This window comes from Lytechinus pictus, chromosome 7 (genome assembly GCF_037042905.1).
Source record: "Lytechinus pictus isolate F3 Inbred chromosome 7, Lp3.0, whole genome shotgun sequence".
NCBI classification, from domain to species: domain Eukaryota; kingdom Metazoa; phylum Echinodermata; class Echinoidea; order Temnopleuroida; family Toxopneustidae; genus Lytechinus; species Lytechinus pictus.
In genome coordinates, this window is record NC_087251.1 from 37,766,449 (window position 1) to 37,779,436 (window position 12,988).

Here is a 12,988-nt window from a genome sequence, read left to right on the forward strand (position 1 = left end):
AAGCCGTTTGCAAGTTACGAGCGACTGTAAGAACGACTGGTGATCTTTTCTTATGGTAAATGGTGTATTCATTGGCGATGGTTTAGCGCGTAAGAAAGATTCACCAGTCGTTCTTAAAGTCACTCTTAACTTACGAACAGCTTAATGAAACGGCCCCCAGGACCAATGTCACTGTTCCAAAATATTGAGTATAAAGTTTTGTAAAGGTGAAATATGTCATGATTTATGAATCACTTCTAATTCAAAAACCATACAGAGGATGGAAAAAAAACAAATATTAAAGGCAAAACATAATTTAATTGAAATACATGGATTTATTTCCTGCACAAAGTTCAGAGGCTGTATAAGAATATAATCATATTTTATAAAACATTTAAGTACATTCTAATTATACGAAGGCACCAGTTTTATTCTTTTAGTAAAAGGTAAAATGTCATTTTACTTAATATTTTTTTTGTAAGTAGAGAGACTATATTATAATACTTTTAATAAGCTTTCCTTATAACATATTTCTAAATTTCATTCTAATTTCGACATTTGGGCTACCTTATCTGTAAAAATATCAATATTTGTGTTCATAATGATCTAAAAATTCAGGTTTTGGTTATCTCCTGTAAGTCTATTGAAAAAAAAAAGTTTTTGTATGCTTCTCCAGATATATATACAGCACGGCTATTGCTGCAGGTTATCAATACCTTCCATTACTTTGTAAATTAAATTACACATGTACATTTAAAAAACACATTATAAAATAATACCTTTTCATTCTGGTAGATTACTTTGACTTTTCACAGCAATACAGTAATGCCAATGAAAGAGATTTATTTATGAATACAAATACTTTATACATGAAATTAATACGAAGAAATTGTTCCACCTTTATTCAATACTTATACCTCTACGGAAATTGATTGTACTGGTCTCTTTATGTCATTGAGGTATCATTTTTTTAAATTCCTCTTCTTACAATTCATTTTATTTGAAGAGATTGAGGTAGTCTAATTTCAAAAAGTTTGTTAATTAATGATGATCGGGGCCCATGTTCATAAAAGTCTGGTTATCACCTAATTGTATAAACCAAATACACAATATGGTGAGCAATAGACTTATTACGATTTATTGCATGATTCATCATGAAAAATTGCACTTTTTGCAGTAACTGCAAGCTTCTATGCTCATTTCAACTCACTGTGGTTCATGTATGATGAAAGCACACCACAATGGACTATTGTGTTAATCCAGTATGTTCTGCCCAAGATCCTAGAAAATAATGAATGGGCCTTTACTGACACAAATCGACATTGAAACAAAATTATAGATAAATTGGTACATATCTAAACCTATTGGGTTATTTATAACTAAACCATTTGTTTTAAATTTCTGCTTTAAAGAAATATATCTTGAATACAGCCTGCTCTGCACTCATCCATTCATAATGCATGCATTCTATACTAAGAAGCGTAATTATCTAAATTGTTTCTTTAATAAAAAAAATATATATATTTAAAAGGCATTAGTTCTTGTCACATATCTTTACATAAATATATTTATACATTTTAACAATACATAGTAAACCATATTATCCATATAGTCAATGCACCATGCATATGCATTTTTTGTTTTATAATAGGGGTCTTTATTTGAACGAGACTGCACCCCTCCTCCAAGACTAAGATCTCTCTTTGTAGTAACAATTTTCATTCTTTGTATTTTTCTCACCCTTTTCTTCTCTCTCCAGGCCGCCCTGCATTCATTTCTCTAGTAAAATGACCACTCTCTGAAAATAGGTTTTGTATGTTACATGATCATTATGATTGTATGAATATTTTGCCTGTGGGGAATGTTCTGATTTTTGTAATTACTAGTCATACCCCTGTCTATTCAAGGATTTTTTTGGTTAAAGACATTGGTTTGGAAAAAAGGGTGGGGCTTAAGCCCCCCCCCCCCCCCTCCAGATATGTAGCCCATGTCTATGTAAGAGAACAGAAGAGAAGTGTTGAAACAGCACCAGACTTGAGCTCACACCAGATAGGCACTTAAAGAACATAATTCAGTGTTAAAACAGCACCAATTTAATTCTTAACAGGTGATAAATGTTTCAAAAATTATTTGGTGTTTCCTTCCAAATACATCTCGATGGTATTAAATTAACACCGGCGCGCCGTTTTGGGAGCGTGTCAAAGATTAAACCAATCAAAGACCCGTAGCTCTGAGGATCCCGCCCCTTGGGAGCGGCAAGAAGATGCTATACATTTCCGTGTTGAAAATATTTCGTCGAATGGGTCACCGGGTGTGGGAGTATCAGGCTCCTCATCGTCAAATTTATTTCCACTTTCTATCTCGTTCGAGTTGATCTCCTTATTCTTAGCACCGTTTAAAGTTTTGTGACCAGAAGATTCTCGTCTGTCGATCGTAGTCCCTGTCCTTCCGTTGGTCATTTGGCCCGAGTTCGTTGCAATCTTCTTTGTGATATAGGTGTCCTTTTCGACGATGAGACTTGTCCTATCGCTCTGGATCTGTGTCGGGTTCTTTGAACTACTTGCCTCCTCCTCATCATCATCCCCGCGTAACCTCCGTACGAAGCTCGCAATTTGATTGTTTATGTCACGAAACATATTGTTTGTTCTGAACGTAGAACCCGGACGTAGAAGTAGAATGCCAGTCAGATGATAAAATCTCAAGTTGTCATTGCGACTTTAATTGCTCGTGAAATGCATCATATATCCGTTGATTTGAAGATGACGTCTCGGGGAAAACGTTTTACGTGCCGCAGAATTATGTTTTTATGAGAAGTTTATTCTGAAATAAAAAAAAATAACAACATGAATGATGCATTTAAAGATTCTTTGTATTAAATTCTCGTGGCATAGTTTTTTGTATATGCATGGGTAGTCGATTTATTATATACTGCCTGATCTTTCTGCATAGCCTTTCACTTTTCTTACATTAGAAAACTTTTACGACGTTACACTTTGTTAATCCTCAAAAGTGTTGCCATGTGGATGATATAGCTTTACTTACACCAAATAAAAATATGGAAGGAAACACAGTGTACAATATCCCGGACCCGGATATACATATATTCCGTTTTCAAAGAACAGTTTGAGGAAACGAGACAATGAGAAGAAATAATATCGACATCACTGAATAAAACACATATGTTAATTTCATTTAAAGTTCAAGTTTAGTCAAACATTCAAATTGGTCTCTCTGTATCCGGTGATTTCCTTTCTCTCTCTTTCATTAAATGCAGTATATGATATATGATATCAATAGAAACAAAACGGTTTTCTTTATTAATTTTGCTCAAGCTACAATCGCAACATAAATCAACAATTATCGCAACATACTGTAATAATATAAGTGCAACATTTGATCTCGTGGTAATTATCGCAACATATATAATTCATTTACTTCATTCCAAAAGGGTAAAATCTAATATCAAACACACAAAGATTATTTAAAAGTGAAGCATTTATATACTTGTGTAATTAGCAGAACAACATCGAGGAATATATATATCTAACCAAATCTAGGAATGGAATCTTAATAACTAGTATGTCATTAAAATGTGCTAGATTGAAGGTCGCAGGACTTTAGCTACATGTATGTCTTCACTTCTTCTTCATCCAGAGTAATTTTGGCATGAAGGAATAGGCCTATATATCTTCTTCTTCTTTGGGTGTACTGCCCAACGCCCCCATATCAGGATTGATGTTCATTACCCCTTACATTTTACATATCGTTGGTAAAAGATATACAATGAAGTTTATTTGATTTATTTTCTTTTTTTTTCTAGATATGGGTCAATGAACTTCAAGCACTCATGCGACTAACAGAAGTAGATCATGACCTACAGCGACAATTATTCTTGAACAAGAATCATGTCTTAATCATGATTGTATCATTGTATGTCACGATGTATGTTAAGAAGCTTATTACAACGAATGAAAAATATAAGAGACAGTTTTAACATACCATTAACTGAAGGATTCAAGCTATAATTTCTGTTCCCATATATATCCTTAGAAAGAGCATGTAGTTATGTAGTTTTGTAACTGTCCATGGCAATACGGTGACCCGGTCTGTGAAGTTATCACAGCGCAAGACTGTTCAGGGAACTGCTTGTTACGTGTAGACCATATAGTATATATTCTGGATATTGTGCATGTATACGTGTGCCCAAAGTCCATTTTTTCGGCGCGGTCCTATTGTTGGGGTCGTGGTTCACAGCTTACCCTATATAGTATTATAGTAACAATTGGGCTACATGTATCACAAAAGCAAACACCAGCTGCTTGAGTTCGCCTCATCGGAGTCGCATTTACCCACCCCCTATTGTATTTTTTATTTTATTTTAAAGTTTAAAACTGACCCCCCTCACCCCTCCCACCGTGCGATTTTACAAAATACAAGTATTGAATATGCGGAAATTGGATTAAGAAAAAAGGAAATATAAAAATAATGGAAGAAGATAATAAAAAAATAGAGTGTATAGTAGTGTAAAAAAAAAATAAAGAAGTGAATTAAGGATCTGCACACTGGCTGGATCCTGTTCAATCAGGGAAGATGTAGTTCAAGCGACGACACGCTATTAACATGGAAATGAAATTGTAAGTTCTATTTGAAAGGGTATAAAACATAAGATCTAATTTCTTAATATTATGTCAAAATCTATGACAAAAGTAAATTTATATATATATATATGGTTGTCGATCCCCAAATATTTCAGGTGTGTGGGGGGGGGGTGTCCTGTGTTATCTTCCCGATAATTTACTGTCGAGCCTATTATTTTATGATGAATCGTAATTTCTGAAAAGGATGATAATGATGATAAGCATGGAGTACATGATGATAATAATGATTTCGTGTATACACCATGATGACCTTCATTTCCCCCTGAATTTTCTTATGTCTATAGTTTATTGAATGAAAGAATCCCCATCAGAAAATGCTAGAAACAGATGGATGGATAAATTAAAAAAAATCTCGGATTATCTCATGATTATGTTTATGTACAGTCATTATCCCTTGTTAAAATTTAATTCAAGTATATACACAAATGTGAGAACTGAAATCTAAAAGAGTGTTCAAAAAGAAGATATTTAGGAAAACCGACAAGAGTACTAAAAAAACCGCCTCATTCTTATGTCATTTTTTCCAAAAATTTCAGCTCGCACTTCAAGCTCGCATTATTGATCTATTCCATATATACTCGTACGAAGTTCCGAATTTTGTTGTAAAAATAAAGCTAAAATATACTATTGAACTACAGTCATAAGGACTTCCCTCCTCATCAGCTTGCATACAGATGTATATAGGGCTTGGGGTCATGGACCCTCGAAAAGGGTCACGACCGAGAAAGGACAAAAGAAAGAAAAGGGTGGAATATCTTATATTTTTTAATATCATGAATAAATCTATCACAAAATTATTAGATTTGTTGAATAAAGAGGTCAAAACTTTTGCTCGCTCGCTCGCTTCGCTCTCTCGCAGCTTAATATGATTTTACCGTTAACGCCATGTCTGACACCATAATACTTGTACACTTGATACGCCACTGACCCCGCCCTCCTAAACTAAAATAAAGAAAATCCCCCACAGAGAATTGCGTGAGTAACCTCCAACCAATGAACACCGATCGACATTCATATGTTCTACATGTTTCGATTACAATCGGGATTGGAAGCAGATTCAATGCCTTCAGTAAACTGTTTCCCATCAAAACTTGTCAAAACCACTTGCATTGGGTGATTTATAACTTGTAACTATAATAATGGCAATAACAAAGTAAGAATAAAAATTGAAGTACGCGTCACGCTATTCCTCTTTTATTTTTTTTTCTCTTCAGACTTGGTTCTTTCTAGACCCTTTTAATCGAAATGATGATTTTTATTACAGAAATCAAAGTTTGTGATAGATTTTTACATAACACTTAGAAAAAAATAGGCCTATGTTTTACCCTTATCCCTTTGCTTTTCTCTTTTATTTTCTTGGTCGTGAAATTTTTTTGGGGGGAACGCCCATGTCCTAACAGTCATTTCTTAGCTTTATTCTTATGAAACAACATAAAAGTGTAATAATCTCATAAGCCATATTTCAATAGTGCGAGCGCGAAGCGCGAGCTTAACATTTTGGGAGTTTCATGTATTTTGTCCTGAAAATTGAACATTCTGGGCAATGTTTGTAAACCTGAACAAGATGCGTATGTAACTAGATAATTAATGTGAGCGCGAAGCGCGAGCAGAAATTTTTGTTTTGTTTTGTTTTTGTTTTAATATGTGTTCCGGCTTGATCGAAAAGAGACATGTTAAGGACGTTTTGCAGTTAGCCATTAAGACGATGCATATTTCAAGTATTAAATAATGCGAGCTGAAATTTTTTGACATTTCGACCTAAAAAATTGACATTAGCATTTTTTGCAATCATTAACGGTATACGTAAATAATCAAACAATTGATGCGAGCGCGGAGCGCGAGCCGAAAAAATAAGATTTCAGACCTAAAAATGGGACACCCTATTCATGTTTTGTAAATCATGAAAAAGGATGAGTAATTTAATATCTTCCTACATTAATTTGCGCTCGCAGAAAATTTTTGATGTTCTGATCTAAAACTGAATAATTTTAGCACGTTTTGAATTTAAGATCAAGCTGCGTATTTCAATAAACATGTGTGCGCATATTTCAGAGTTAGCCAGAATCTGGGCATTCTGAATACATTTCATTTTTATCATGAAAATAAAAAATGCAAGCGCGAAGCGCGAGCGGAAAATTTGATCCGGTATGAAAAGGGTGAAATTAAGCACTATCTTAAGCACTGTGTAGGGGAATTGTGAAGTGGATGTGGATAGCACTTAATAAATGATGCGAGTGCGATGCGCGAGCTGATATTTTTATTATTATTTTGACCTAGGACCTGGACATTTTAGGCCTAAGGACATTTTGTCATCATATGAAAATGATGACTATCATCCTATTCCTCTTCCTGAGCGCGATATGAAACTTGTTGATATTCCTTTCTGAAAAAGGGACAATTTAGTTACTTGTTAGGAATTCATGAAAATTTTATTATCATATTTATTATTGATATTATAATTATTGATAAGCATAATGAGTGAGTGAAATTTGTTGACATTGAGGCCTGAAACTGGATATTTTAAGCACTTTTGTAATCATGAATAGGATTCATGAGCTGCTATATTTGTAAAAATTAATGCGAGCGCAAATCGCGAGACGAAATTGATAATCTGTCATAAAAGGGGGATTTCAACTAGTTTTTTATAGAATTAATATATAAAGAATCTCATGGAATAAACAAAAACAATATGGAGGCCTACTTGGCAAATCAAATAATGCGAGCGCACAGCGCAAAAAGCTGCAAATGATATTCACAACATAAAACGGACATTTTACAGAGCACTGAAAAAATCAACTTGTAAATCAAACAAAATATTGAAAACTCGATGTCTGAGCTGAAATATGCTTTGTATGTTGACTTCAAAACTTCTTTTAAGCTACATATCAGCCTATTGAGCAAGATGTGTATCTCATCGAACAAGGCAATATAGTGACATGAAATATTTTCAAAATCATTTTACAAGACTTCCCATGACCTTATTTATTCACTTATCTTCCTCCTCTTATTTTTTCCTCTTCTTTTTCCTCTTTTATTTTCCCTTCTTTTTCTTTTTTCTTTCTTTTCCCTATCTTTCATTTTTTCTCCGCCAATAGGGGGGGGGCGGCCCCCCTGGATCCGCCTATGGGGGGTGAAACCCCACCCCACCACTCTGCGGGGCCGCGGAACGATTTTGAAAGTGGGGGGGGGGGGCTGAGCATGCAAAATATCATAATCAGAAGGTCATTTTTACGTTTTTGTACATGGTTGTGGAAAAAAGTGCGGGGGCTGAAGCCCCTGCTCTGGATATATCGTCGGTAAATTTGCGCGTCCGTTGGGGAAAAAGGGAGGTAGAAGGAAAAACAGAAGGAAGAGAAAAAGAGGAAATAAAAAAAGAGAAGAGAAAGAAGGCAAGAGAAAAAAAGAAAAGCAGGGGCTGTTGGACTGACGCCTGTCGGAAAAATGATAAACTGTCGGGTCACGCAGGAATGCTCCAACTGCTTTATGTACCGACAAATACATTACATTTTGAATTTTCAAATTAAATATAGAAAGAAAAAATGCATAAGTCAAATCCCCTTCTCTTCCCTCTTTCCCTCTTTCTGCTGGAAGGGGGGGGGGGGGTTCAATGGCCTTTCGGCCCCACCCCTTCTTCTCGAGAAAAATTGCAGCCGATCTCCCCTACTTTACTTCTCCCTCTTTTTAAAGGGATGGTCCAGGCTGGAAAATTCACACAGCAAAATGCTGAAAATTTGATCAAAATCGGATAACAATTAACAAAGTTATTGAATTTTAAAGATTTGCATTATTACGGTGAAACAGTTCTAGGCATGTCTTCATGAATATTCATTAGGTGGGCTGATGATGTCATATGCCCACCTGCAGTGTTCTTTTGTATTTTATTATATGAAATTAGGTTTATTCAATTTTTTTCTACCAAGAACTAAACCAGTTGAATTGACAACTGATTAAGTGCTTTAATTATTTATTGCCGCAACTTATTTCATCTTAATTGAGACACATCATTTATATGAAAAAAATGAAACAATTATGATATCATGTAATGACATAAGAAAAGGGAGAGTGGGGATACGATATCATCGGCCCACCTAATGAATATTCATGACGATGTGCATAATTGAGACACATCATTTACACATGTATGAATAAATGAAACAATTATGATATCATGTAATGACATAAGAAAAGTGGGGATATACGACATCATCAGGCCACCTAATGAATATTCATGACGATGTGCATATAACTGTTTAAAAAAAAATATTGACATGCTTTATAATTCAATAACTTTGTTATTTGTTATCCGATTTTGATGAAATTTACAGCATTTTGCTTTGTAAATTTTACTCTATTTATTTAGATATAAGTGATTTCAGTCCAGACCATCCCTTTAAATGTTCCTTTCTTTTCACTCTTTTCTTCTCGTCTTCTCGTCCTGAAGAAATCGACTTGACGAGATACATCATTATTTGGTTTTGGGAAGTGCCTATATTCCATTCATGAATAAAGTCCTCAAAATATATCCCTTGAAGGGGGACTACTGTCAGGTTTCTTGCAAGTGTAATATTTTGGATAGCTATTAGTATGGCTTCCGAAACAAATTGTCAACAAGTATGGCTATTACTGATATTGTGAACAAGATTGAAGACGCGTTCGAACGCAATTCTTTTCTTGTTGGTGTTTTTGTTGACTTGTCAAAGGCTTTCGACACTATCATGATAATTATCATGTTAGCTAAATTAAAGCACCACGGGATTCGAAGAATAGCACATAAATGGTATAGTAGCTACCATGGGTGTCGATCACGGGGGGGATGGGGGATATATCCCCCCCAATATTTCAAGTGGGGGGGATGGCCTGTATTATCATCCCCCCCAATAATTTAGGGTAGAAAATTTATAATAATGATGATGAAAAAATGAAAAGTTTGATCATGATGATTATAGTGATGATTATAGTATGCCATCAATCAGTTTTTTTCCCTCGCAATTTGTGTATATTGTTATTGAATAAAAACATTCTTTCCAGGACTTTTGAACAGATGGGTGGAGGTTCAAAATGAAAAAGAATGAAATGTTTATGTGTATGATATTTTTTAACACATGACATAAAAGGACCCCGACGAAAAACAACTTTTGTTGATAAGTTGTTCCATCCCACCAGTGGTAATATGATCATATTTTTACAATTTTTTAATAAGTGAAATCAATTAATGGTTTCAGAAAGAATAATCATTCATTGCTCTCTAAAGCGTATCTTCGGATATGAACATCGGATGTTTTTTTTTTCATGTTATTGTTGTTATTGTTATGGACTTGAATAACTAAACTTGATTGATTTTTTCTTATTTTGCCAAAAAGAAATCTCTTTTGAGTTTGGAAAGGGATGACAGTTTTGCATTCTATATGAGCACACTCATGCGGTACGTAAATTTCATTTTAACACATATATTAGCTGATATTACACACTGATGGTTCAAGAAAATGTTGGAGAAATATCATAACATGACAGTTGGGTTTTGATTGTTTTTATGTTTGTTTTTGTTTCATGCACTTATAAAGCATTTAAAACATGTTAAAATCCAGGGTTAAAATCGTCTAAGGAATGACGGTAAGCCCGATGGCGCACGAGAAGCCACACAGTTTGTCATTTGTGCTAGTCTTAATTTGTCCGAATCTGCATTTTATCATCATGCATTAAGAAGAAAAAAAGATATTGCCAGTCGGGTTAGATTTAAGAGAGAAGTTGTATACATCATGTTCAATAAACAGATCACTTTGTACATGATCCAGACAATTTTTGTCATTTTTTCTTTCGTATGAGTTTAGAATAGGCTTACTTGTAACACAAATTGAATTTTCAAAAAAAATTATATAAGTACAGTACACTGCAACAATGAAAGAATTTCCAAGAACACAGTGGCGTAACTACGGGGGGGGGGCATGGGGGCACGTGCCCCCCCCCCCCCATCGGCTGGCCAAAAAAAAACGGGGAAGAGGAGAAAGGAAGAGAAACGTAGTGGAAATGAAGAAATTATTGTTCATTATAATGTTATATTATAATAATATTATGTTATAATACATAAGAAACATTTTTTCATAACTTTATGTTGCTCAGGCCTAGATGTCTTTATTGTTCCCGGTACTCGCATTGTCTGTTTAACGTTTTTAAGTCAATATACACCAAATATATTTCCTCGCACTTCGACTTATTGTTTTATGTAGTGACATATGGTTCTTTTTCATGACTACTTAAAGTGATTGCCCCATTTTAAGAAGTTAATATAAAACATTTCCTGTCCGTGCTTACGTTCGCACTAGTAGATTGGTGAGATATGTCTGCTCTTCATGAATTCCTAAAAATCAGTCCTTAAAATGTCCCTTTTTCTGATCTGAATATCAAAAAATTTCAGCTCGCGCTTCGCGCTCGCATCATTCGTTTAGTGAAATACGTATCGTATGGTCTTAGTGAATTCTTACAAACAGGCCTTAGAATGCCTCTCTTCAGGTCTAAATATCCTAAATTTTCAGCTCGCGCTTCGCGCTCGCAATATTTGATGAGTGAGATGCGTATTATCATGATTACAATGACTACAAAAAGTGTTTCATGTGTTTAGATGTAGCAACATCAGCAATTAAGCGCTTTGCACTCGCATTAGATGACTATGGTGAGATATGTATACTCTTAATGGATTCCTAAAATATAGTCCTTAACATGTCCTTGTTTGGGGTCAATATTTACAAAAATTTCAGCTCGCTCTTCGCGCTCGCATTGTTTGTTTAGCGAGACAGGTATGTATCATGATTACAAAAATTTGCTTATAATGTCCCTGTTTGGTCTGCATATCAAAAATGTTCAGCTCGCGCTTCGCGCTCGCATTATTTGAGCAGTGAGATACATATCCGTTTAATGGCACTGTCCTTAAAATGTCCCTATTAGGTCAGTATACCTGGCAACTGAGCGCGCTTCGCGCGCTCACTAAGTGACTCAAACATTTTGCTGGTGCCCCCCCCCCCCAATGCCGTGACTCACGGTACGCCACTGCAAGAACACCATATCAACCACTCCCAAATGTCCTAACTTGTGATTTTAGTGGGGGTAATGTTGAAAGATCCCCATCCACAAGAACATTTGTGTCAATCATCCCCCCCAACCAAGAATACCGATCGACACCCATGACTAGCTACCTCTCAAATCGATTTCAATGTACTAATACCTACTTGTCAGAACCTAAGAAAATAGTGTGTGGCCCGTTCCACAAAGGTCCTTGTTAGGGCGTTTGTTGTGTTAGAATATGTTGCAAATATGTCAAATATCCGATCTTTCACTGTAAAAACTGTGGTGTTAAAACTGACACCAGTTGTTGTTAATAGAGGACCACACCCTGAGGTGTTAAAATTACACCCTAGAGATTGAACATAACACCAAAGAGTGTAAACGTAACAACCGAAGGTGTTGTAATAACACCTAAAGGTGTTAAACTAACACTGTCAATTTAACACCGGTGTAAAATAACTGGTGTGGTCCTCTATGTACACCGGTTAACACCCCAGTTTTTGATGTGACTATATGCTGATGATACTCTTTTTCATGGTAAAGATCTAGCGTACTCCTTACCTCTCTAAGCTACATGTGCATATGAATAGGCAAATACATCTGTTAACCCCCGTAAATGTATCTTCATTATTTTCAGTAATCGTAATAAACAATATGACACTGAGTTTTTTTTTTTACTTAGAATTAAATAGTATTGAGATCTCTAAGGTTGAAAAAAAAAATCTTGGTGTAACCATTGATTTAAAATCAACTCTGAAATTACGTACAAAACATATATAGAGAAGAAAATATCAAAGAATATTTGTATCATATCCAGATTACTTTTTTACCAGCTGAGATTGTCAATGTTGTATTCCACACTTGTATTGCCTTATTTGACTTATTGTAACTTAGTTTGGGGTAGTATTTATATAGATACAATACATGTTCCTCTTCATTAATTCATTTGCCAAGACACAGAACATGTTCTTATCAACAGAATATTTGTTTTATAGGTCCGAAAAAATGGAACAATCTAAAGACATCAGAAATGCACCATCTTTGAATTGCTTTAGACAAAACTTACATCTAGTCTCTAAATTGAGAGAGTTGCTTAGTTACAGTTGTGGGTTGATTGGTTGGACGATTTATTTAATTTTTCATATGATATAAAGAATTGCCCTGATTTGTTTCCTTATTTTCCCCCCGTAATGTAATGTACTTTTTATGGATAAGTTTTAAAAAAAAGTATTTTGTCTTTATCGTTCTTTATGTCAAGGTGCACTCGTCACAAGCACTGCATGTACTGCTTACAG

The 12,988-nt window shown here is 35.0% G+C and overlaps 1 long non-coding RNA gene across 1 annotated transcript; it reads right to left on the reverse strand.

Moving 5' to 3' along the window:
* Nucleotides 1–294: 294 nt before the first annotated feature.
* On the reverse strand, nucleotides 295–4,279 carry LOC129265746 (uncharacterized). Its single transcript, XR_008584953.2, has 2 exons — nucleotides 3,979–4,279; nucleotides 295–2,799 (listed from the first exon to the last, which is right to left on the reverse strand). It is a non-coding gene; the product is annotated as an uncharacterized LOC129265746 (long non-coding RNA).
* Between the last annotated feature and the right edge of the window lie 8,709 nt (nucleotides 4,280–12,988).